Source organism: Enoplosus armatus, chromosome 16 (assembly GCF_043641665.1).
Source record: "Enoplosus armatus isolate fEnoArm2 chromosome 16, fEnoArm2.hap1, whole genome shotgun sequence".
Taxonomy (NCBI): domain Eukaryota; kingdom Metazoa; phylum Chordata; class Actinopteri; order Centrarchiformes; family Enoplosidae; genus Enoplosus; species Enoplosus armatus.
The window spans coordinates 10888807-10898188 of NC_092195.1; positions in this window are offsets into that span (position 1 = coordinate 10888807).

Here is a 9382-nt window from a genome sequence, read left to right on the forward strand (position 1 = left end):
TCATGTTAAGAACAATGTGATAAAATTAGAAAAACTGCGTTTCAGATCAAATTATAACAAAGTGTGTGCTATTAATTTTATACAGATAGGGTGACACTACAAAGATGGCAATGATAAAAAAAAGTGTTAAACCTGTAAATTAGCTGTGCGCGCTAATTAAAATACTCCTCCATACGTTCTAATATGTATTAATATTTATATATTTCTCATCATCATTTATGACAAAAAGACATGCACAAAAAAAAGTATGAGTCAAAAGTCAAAGGAATAAAATAAAAGATTTTAGTCATATCACAGCACAATAAAACTATTGCAAGAGGTTAACCAAGAAAATGGCTGAAAGCAAAGACAAAAAAAAACAAAAGGGAAAAACAAGAGAGATGCTCAAAAGGTGAGACAGATGAGCAAGCGAGGAGGGATGGGGTGCGTGGGAGACTGGGGAGGGGGGAGCGGGATGAGCTCACCCCAGGCTTGCGGGTGAGTCAGGGGGCAAGTATGCAGGGGATGCTCCCTGATTCACCCTGGTACTGGCTTGTGTCGAGGCCTGGGATCCATCTGCCTCAACCCCATTTTACACTATCAGTGGTTGAGGGAGGAGAGGTTGGGTCAGGGCTAGGTGTGTGTGTGTGTGTGTGTGTGTGTGTGTGTGTGTGTGTGTGTGTGTGTGTGTGTGTGTGTGCCTTTGTGTACGTTAGGGGCAGTTAGTGTTAGGACTGAGGGGTGTGGGGGTGGGGTAAGCTTGGATGGAGAGGGGATATGATGGTAATTAGTGTGTATGTGAAGCAGGGTTAGAGGGGCGGGGCCGAGGCAGGAGACATGACCTGGGAAACTGAAGCAGCAACGGACATACAGAGAAAAAACAAAACCACAAGCTTCTGCCTTAATAAGTCACAGGTGGCATACACACACACACACACACACACACACACACACACTAACCAAGTCTATTTAGACACCTAGTCAGCATCTGTAAATGATTTGCAGGGACCTCTTCACTCTTTACTTCTCTCTGATCAAGGTGATGGAATGATGAGGACAAGGTGTGAGGAAGGCCCGTCTGCCATTCTTTATCTACAGCTTATACAAGACACCCCTTGGTGCTAGCTTGAACGTGGTGATTTAGACTCAGAGCAGCTTTGTTTATTTTTTGGGAAGGAGAGCGGAGGGGTGACAATGAAACCAAGCTGTGCGCGGGTTTGGAGGAAAATATTTTGAATGCTCTGTTTCAGCCTGCTAAGCTGCAATGAACAGTTTTGGCATAAAATCATAGTGAGGACAATTAACATTATGTTATTTTACCAAATCAAGTGTGTAAAAATGAGTTAAAAGTAATTGTTGCAAAGCTGACTGTGAGAGCTCTCAATCATCTCCTAAGTGATTAAACCTCCAGATTCTTCAAAACTATAATATGCGTTTTTATGTGCAATCAATCAAAGAACTTAACAGGATTTATAAAACACTGTCACTTTGTTTGTCACTCTGAACATTCCTAAAAGCCTGGAAGTTTCTACACTCACTGGGAATATTTCTATATACACAGGAAGCAGCATCAAAATAGTTAGAATTGCAATATATGTTGTATGGTGTTCACAGATTTCACTTTGTAAATGTTTTGTATTGAAACAGGAAAATTATTTGTATTTGTATTCAGCTAACACTGGAGACATGTTTTGTTTGTTTTTGTCAATGACAACTCTACTGTTTGGATATTGAGGTATTAAAATCATTGTACAATAGTAACAGTATAACAACAACAATTGTCGAACAAAAACTACTTTTTTTCTGTCAAACCCAATGAATGACATTCATGTTTGCTCTTTGTCATCTGACATCGATTTGTATTATTTTTGTGGTTTGAACAATAAAAAAAAAAAGATATATTCACTACTTTGTTCAAGAAAGTTTCATTTGTCACACCAGATGATTTTCACACCATATTTAAATAATGGAAACCATTGGCTGCGGCAAAAATATGGGTTTAGTCTGAGAATCAAGGAAAATGTGATTTGCAGCAGCCTGGAACTTTCCTCAGAGGCTTTCAGATACAAACAATTATTATCAGATTTGGGAAGAACTAATATTTATATAAAGCACATTATTTTTCCTCATGTCATGTTGGGATTCAGGAACAGGCTTAGTCTTTTGAGGACTAGTTCTTGCCTCATTCTTGTTCTTGGTAGAAAGATAATTAAGACGAGTGAAGTGCTTGGGAGCTAACCAAGCTAAAAGCGAGGCAGGCATGTTGTAGTTTGCATATTGTAGTTTTAACAGCTGAAAAAGAAGCATCCAGACATACAGTGTGTGATCGTGCATATGTGAATGTGATCAACATGTCCGTAGTGGTAGACAAGCTGATGTCGGATGGGGTGGGGCGTCTGGAGCAGAAGATGGACAGTGTGGAGACAACACAGGATCAGCTCAACGGCCAGTCATAGGAGTGTGTGTGTGTGTGTGTGTGTGTGTGTGTGTCTGAATAATGAGAAGGCCACAGGTGTGTATTCTCTAATCCCATCATTAAAAACAGGTCTGGTACAGATAGGTGTCACATACACACTCGTGCGCACACACACACACACACACACACACACACACACACACACACACACACACACACACACACACACTCACTCACTCACATAGTGCCCTCTGATGTGTATTACATTTAATGACACATACCCACTGTGGTGTAAGAGTTGTTCTTCAGAAAGGTATTGGTATTAGGCCTGCCTGTGTAAATGCCACTTTAGCCCCAAGGCCTGTCAGCTCTCTCTCTCTCTCTCTCTCTCTCTCTTTCTCTCTCACTCACAGGGTCTGTGTGTGTGTGTGTGTGTGTGTGTGTGTTTTAGGGGAGGGTATTTAGAAGTCAAATGCAAATATCACAGGAAGGTTTTTTTTCGCTTCTTTGGAGAGTGGACACCTGTGTAAACTGCCATGTCACTCGATGTGCCACTGTGTGTGCAGACAGCCCTGACAGCCGCCTGTCAGGTGATGTTGATTCTGTGATAACTTCAAGCTTTTTGTACACATTGACTTCAAGGCACATCTTGATGATATAAGCAGCTTTGTAGGGTTTAGCATCCATTGGGGCCTTAAGAGTCTCGCCAGCAATATTTCTGAAAATTATAATCTCTGAAGGATGACAATAAACTCTTAATGTTATAATAATAATTTTGCTCCACTGAAGCTGGTCTGATGTTTTTTTTTCAGTGCTGAGGTAGTTTAAAGCATCACAAAAGTACCTGGAAAACCACAAATCAACATTACAAGGCCTTACAGTGTACTAAACACAGGACAATGCTTCCACTGGCAGTTCTCTGCACTATAAAGAATAAATCAACTGGCCCTGAGCAGTGTTGCTTTCACATGTCAGAATGGCCAAAAAATCTGTTACAGGAAAATATGTCAAAATCCATTTTATACTCATATAAGTTAAATTTTAAAGACCATTTTCGCATTGTGCCATTCATGAGAATTTGATCTCCAGACCTTTTGTATTTATTCATCTGTGCATATGTGTGTGTTTGTATTACAACTCAACCTCTGACTGAACTCTCACTAGAAACTGTAGTTTTTTTTGTTAAAACCTTTCAGTCTCACAGTTTTTTCATCTATATACGTTCAAAAAGCAGATTCATAATGCCTACCGACGTTGGGGTTGATTTATTAAAATTCATCATAAATGTCTGTACCAAATTTCATGGCAATCCATTCAATAGTTGTCAAGACATTTTAGTCAAAAATACAAACGTCAACCTCAACCACGTGAGATATTTACATCTGGACCAAAATCTAGAGCCACGTTGTGCCATTTCTTTCTTCCTCCAACGTCTACACATCAAATATACACGTCAACTTAAAAGAAAAGATCTCTTCACAAACCATATTGATAGCACAAAACATTTACAAAATGCATATCCAAGTGTAACAGCTGGACAAAACCCAAAGTCAAACCCTTATCAGGGCACAATAAATCCAGCATCTGGAGCATCAGAGGATTTTCTGGCACCAAATATCAAGAATAACAGAGGTGCAGAGAGAAAAAAAAAAAAAAAAAAAAAGAAACAAGAGAAAATAGAAAAGAAAATCTCTCTGAATGGCACTCTTTGTTCCTCTAAAGTCCCTCTGACTGAATGATATCGGCCCTGACCTCGAGTGACTTCTGGCTTAAAGGGACAAGAAAGAGGGAGAGCGGACAGTGGAGTGCAAATAGAGAGGGCAGTGTGTGGGACACAGAAAGAGGAGAAGGGAGAAAGAAAGAGCATGTGTGTGGGTGCTTGCTCTCTTGCCCCCGGGGTAAAAGTCCTGTGGGTCTGACTCTTCTAAATCAAAGACAGCGCACAACCATGATCTCTGAAAGCCCCTCTTACTACCTTGAAAACATTTGAAGGAGCTGCTCTGTCTCTCCATTGCTCCATCTAAAAGCGTCAACATTCCCTAAAGGAACTCAACTCTATTGAGAATCCTCGATCAGGCAAAGTGATGAGCAGGTAGACCTCGACACAATCACAAACCAAAATGGACCAATACTCACAGGTACTACATATAGCTTCTGTGTAAACGGTCCCCCGAAATACTGAAACTGCGCTCTGGCTCATTACCCCCTGTGTCATGTGATATCTGTTCAGGTTTGTTTCACCCACAAAGAGGGAACAAGTGAACAAGATGGAGAGGTGAACGGAAAGATTGATAGCCACCATCTTCTTGGACCATGTATCATCTGCCGTTGTCGCTGTTGCCAAAACACGATGACTGCGGCTTCAGCCTGTTGAAATGTCACTGCTAATGATGTGGGTTACACTGCTAATGTAACTAATGTGTTGTTCCTGTGGGGTCTGGTATCCTGACCCAGGTCAAGCCTGTGCCCGTAAAACGTGAAGGTGAAAGAATGGCTTATTGTTCATCATCTGCTGTTAGGACGAAGTGTAGAGAGGAGGTTGAAATCAATTTCAGTGTAACTGCCAGTTTAAAGTTTCATTGACAAGAGCATTTTATTTGAAGCTGCACTAACAATTATTTCAATGGCCAATCAAAAGATGTGTAATGTGAAAGGAATTGCTCGTATTGATAAATCCACAGGAAAGTTTCACCATCTCATCTTCCCTCGGCTCTACAGACCTTCAAAGCATCCTTTGGCTCAGTGTTTTGGTTTTGTGGCTCGCAACTTTATTGTTTTGATTCAGTATGCCATATCCACCCTTGTTTCCAGCAGCATCAGGCAGCTGTTTCTAGTGAAAAAGCTCTGGTACACCAACTGTATGCTAACTGCTCAGCACCAAAAGTTAGCAACTAGCTGGTGAAGATAGTGTAGCATTTAGCTGCTAAAGAGCCAGATATTTCCCTCAGGAGTTGGTGGAGACCAAAAACAGAGCTGAAAGATAATTAATATTATATTAATTACATTCGTCAGGTGGCTAACGCATGTTGTGTTTACAGCTTGTTCTGCTGCCCCTAAGTAGTTGAACATTTATTTTTAAATGTCACATTTAAAAAGGCAAATAATATACTCCTCCAAATTAATCTTTGACAGACGACAACCCCTGCATCACTTCAACGATTAAATTACTGAACTTCTGTTTAAACTAGGCAGTGATTGGAGAGCCTGATGGTTGACAGTGAGCCACTGTGCTACTTGAATGCACTCATCAGTGCTTGCCTACTCTCTGGAACAGTGACTCACAGAGGGAGAAGGGGGGAGCTGAGATCCCCTTACTTATTCCACTGAAAACCACAAGAAACCAAAAGAACCAGGAGACAACCTGTTTGTGTTACTCCCTCAGGTAATCCCACGCTCACTAGTGCATGGCCAAGCAGACCATCATGAGAAACACAGCAACTCTGCTCCGTTTCTTGGAGGCTTCTCTTTGCTCACTTTGTTTTTCTCTCCCACACTTTTCAAGACATTGTAAGCAAAGCGTTGCTCTTGTTTTTTGCTTATTCAAAATATAGTTGTCTGTGTTGTATGGAAAGGTACGTTGATCTAAACAGACAAGCCATGGCCAAGTTTGGCATCTGCCACTGAAGCTTATTCACTGAAATTTAGCTCAGAAATCTCTGATGCATACTGCAGCTTTTGTTGGCATGATAAACCACACTTGAAAGGCAAAACAAATGGATGCCCAAAACAATCAGCCTTAGAGAACCCAGCAGAAGTACCCGATACTTATTAGCTTAATGTGCTGACAGAGTCCTCAGTGCTCTCGTTTTCCATTTAACTGATGTGTACAAGAGGCCTGATTCTCAGGTGAGCCAGTCTCAAGTGGGTCCGACTTGGATGGTTTACTCAGGGTGTTGACTCTCCTGGGAACTGCAGGATAGGATGTCAGCTGCTGCTTCCTGCTTTAGCCAGTAACAGGAATTGGCTGTGGTCCAGTGTGTTCCTGTGTGTGTGTGTGTGTGTGTGTGTGCTGTCAGACAGAAGACTGGGCAACAAGCCCAGGTACAGCAGAGCCCAGGTGTTCCTCTATGAAGAACACAATGAGCGTGTGCAAACATGGAGGGACAGACAGGCAAATGGAGAGGGATTGGTATCAGAGAGCACACCTGTTGAGCACCTGCCCTATCCGCTCATGACACACTGATTATGGATGCAGCAGTTGTAAACACACACACACAAAAACTTGCACATGCACATTTCCCTCAAATCACAAACATTATAGCACTGTAGAGACGGATCAGCGATGTCTTTAGTGTCAGTCAGTAAGAGTAAGTCATAGTTTTCTATCAAGAGACTTTCTCAGACCTCGAACTACTTTTGAGTCTTTGCAACTTTTCTGTCACTTTCTCCCTGCCCTCCCTGCCTTTCTCTGCTCTCCCGCGGAGTTCTTCGGTCTCTGTGTCATTAGGCAGCGCATCAGGGATTAAGACGGCGATGGGAGGATGTGATTCGCAGCGGAATCCACTAAGTCTGGCATTACCACACACCTCACAAAGCACAGGGGAGTTTCTAATCCACCGCACAGCGCAATCCTGCTAATGCATTCATATCAGACACATAGGCAACAGAGGTCGGCAGAGAATTAAACACCAAAGTATTTCTGTCAAGTTCAGCGTTGACATGGTCATGTTTGTTTTTCACATTCAAATTCTGCAGATTCCTGCAGATGCAATGCACAACTCTGAATAGCAGACTAACCACAGCATATTTGCACAACACAGCAATATTTTACATCACTTACTGGATAAAGAACAATATAGAAATTTTTGCTTTTATGTCTTTGTGTCATTATGACCCTCGGACGCAATGTATGCGCCAAAGTCCCTTACGTGATGTAAATCTACATATTTTTAAGCAGAACTGCAGAAGCAGTGAAGTAAATGCAGTAAAGTGGCAAATCAATGAGAGCGGGAAGAAAAAGGGGGAAAGTGGGGAGAGAGAAAGAGGGAGGAGACATTATGTGTGAGACTAGCAGGAGTATTTTGTGACATGCATCATCAGTCCTGTCTTCTCACTATATCTCCCTAATGGGAGCACAGCAGTGTGTGCACATGTGTGTGTGTGAGAGACAGGGAGAGAGGGAGAGAGCGATGAGTCTCCCTGTCAGTGACTTGTAGAGACTGTGTGTGTGTGTGTGTGTGTGTGTGATAGAGATAGGGACTAAATGAGCTCCTGGCGGTACTGACCCTCCTCACTTCTCACCGGTCCGTCAGAGAGACTGAGCGCTCCACTGGAGCATGGCCACAGGCACAGTGCTGAATACTGAAACCCCACACACACACACACACACACACTCAGGAGAAAGGCAGATACTCACATACACACAAGCGCACACAAAAAGAAATAGCCCCAACACAGAGGTAAACGCCATCTTACAAACTGAACAGAAAATACACTGAGGTCAATGTGCATTTATGTTCACATGACGTCATGGTACGGACAGAAAATGTGACAAAATGCATGTGTTTGTTTATGTCTAAAGCAAATACTATGAGAGCCAAACCTAGCATGCTGCAAATGCGCAGTGTAGGGTTCACCAGCAATCATAATTATGATTCATGTCTCGGTAAACAGCCACGTTCGTATGAGAACGTTTCCTGCAGCCTAAAGTGTGGGAAAGTGCAGCAACATTACATATTGTATGTGGGTGTGTGTGCTGTTGCATATGCAAGTTTGGGGCTAAGTATAATTACTCTTGGTGACATACCTCACATGACTAATGAGTGGGATTTGGGCGCATGGCGTCTAGCTCATTTGTCACAGGATGGTGGGTAAAGCTTCAGTGCGTTCAACTCCTGCGGAACGCTGTTAAGGTCGCGCTAAACGCTCACACAATGCTGCTGCCTGATTAATTTCACATGTTTGACTTGCAGTGCACAGAAGTCTGTGAAACACCAACAATTAGCAGATATGTCACATGACATGTACTGACGTCACACGCATGTCCTTTTGTCATTGTTGTGGATTAACTCTGTTAGCTGTGTGTGTTTTGAGAGCAGAGGAGCAACAGTGAATATCACTGAGGGAATCCTGTGTCAATGTCCTCACAGTTACACTTGTTGACACACGAGCAGCGTCGCTCTTATAAATGAAAGGCCATGACATGACATGTAGACCAATGAGAACCAATTTTTTTTATACCAATGAAGACATTACAATAGTCAATACAATTTAATATCCCATTACTGATGTTGTTTATAGCTTGGAATTGAAGTGGTCCAAGAGAAATAATGGCAAGCTTATTCCCCATAAAAGTAAATCGACACGAGGATTATTTTATTCATTAACTTTTAAGACTCAAAGTAACGACTACACCTGCATTTAACAGCTAAATATAAACCTTCCGGGATAAAGAAGTATAAAACATTACTGGTAATTAAGATAATGTCATGGCGTTATTTAAAGTATACACTGCCTGATCCGCTGCTATAGTGTTTAATGCAAACTTTACTTTATATTGTTTAATATTTGCAATTGCAGAAATAACTTTGCAACATAAACATTAGATATGTTCAAGCGTTAGAAAAAGCGGACATCGCTGGCTGTTTTTCAACCGTCTGTCCTTCTCTGTCTGTATTAGAGTCATTAGCTGAAGGGTTCAGTTTTAAAAGTGGAATACAACATGCTAATTTTTTCTAATGTCATGTAGCCAGAAGCTGATGCATATCTTCAGACTTCTAATCCAATAACATTCATTCAAGTACATTTATTGAAAACCGAAAAGGTCCTTTAATCTTCCATCCCATTATGCATTAGTTTTATTTCCTTACAAAGAGATACATGAGTTTGACTTTAAAAGCAATTTAACAAAAGAAAGAGAAAAATAATTCATCATATATCACACAGTATCCTGTAACCGAATCATAATGACAAAGCAAACCATTAAATGTTTACAAACCATACAAACTAATTCAATAACAGCACTACCCATTACACTATTGTGAAAAA